Here is an 875-nt window from a genome sequence, read left to right as displayed (position 1 = left end):
GCTGAAAATCCTCCTCAACAGGAAGTTGTCAGGTGCAGACACCTATAATATCAGACAAGGAAGAAAGACAAGAGAGTTAGTGCCTTTTTACTCGCGAGGAGAACGGACAGAGATGCACTCAGAGATGCACTCTCTTTTTATTATATTCAGTTCGCTAGTTACATGCATGTTGCTGCTCTAAGGGGAAAGGGGGTGCAGCAGCAACATGAAACGTGATCAACGTGACATACATTATTGTACAGTACTGTTCCAGGAACTATGTACGTTAAGCTCAGTCGCTCCTCAGGGCCAGGACTCCGTGTGTCATTTCCTTCAGTCACACCATCCGCTGTAGACTTCCTGTCAGTACATTTCTGCAGACAGACTTACACACTTACATTAGTACACGTCTTGATATATATATATATATCCATATTGTTTCAGATTGCATTGGTGAGAGTAAATATGAGATAACTTATATACATACTGGTTCCAACATTTCCCTCCTGTTTATCACATATTTGCTCACATTCTCATTTCACTTAAGCTCAGTCACTTCGTTTCAAGATTTTTGACTGCAAGATCATTTTTATGAGCCCAAATATGTTTACACTCAGAGTTATGTTGTATTTTATACAAAGGAGACGCTCATAATCTCCAGGATCAGGGAATAGATCAGGCACTTGCTCTATTGGATTATTACCCTCATCAGTGATCCATATCACCTAAGAGTGGATACAACTGAGACATTCTGTGTTCAACAGGTTGAGTTGATGCAACAATGTCCGCAAACAGGGGATAAAACAACATCCGCATAAGGTCAGAACCACAATGAGAACTGTTAGCGATGTTAGGGCTGAGGTCACCATGACGTGTCTTTCTGATCATTTGTCATA

Source organism: Micropterus dolomieu, linkage group LG04, assembly GCF_021292245.1.
Source record: "Micropterus dolomieu isolate WLL.071019.BEF.003 ecotype Adirondacks linkage group LG04, ASM2129224v1, whole genome shotgun sequence".
In the NCBI taxonomy this organism is placed as follows: domain Eukaryota; kingdom Metazoa; phylum Chordata; class Actinopteri; order Centrarchiformes; family Centrarchidae; genus Micropterus; species Micropterus dolomieu.
The sequence above is the reverse complement of the archived record's forward strand: the minus strand, read 5'-3'. Positions refer to the sequence as shown.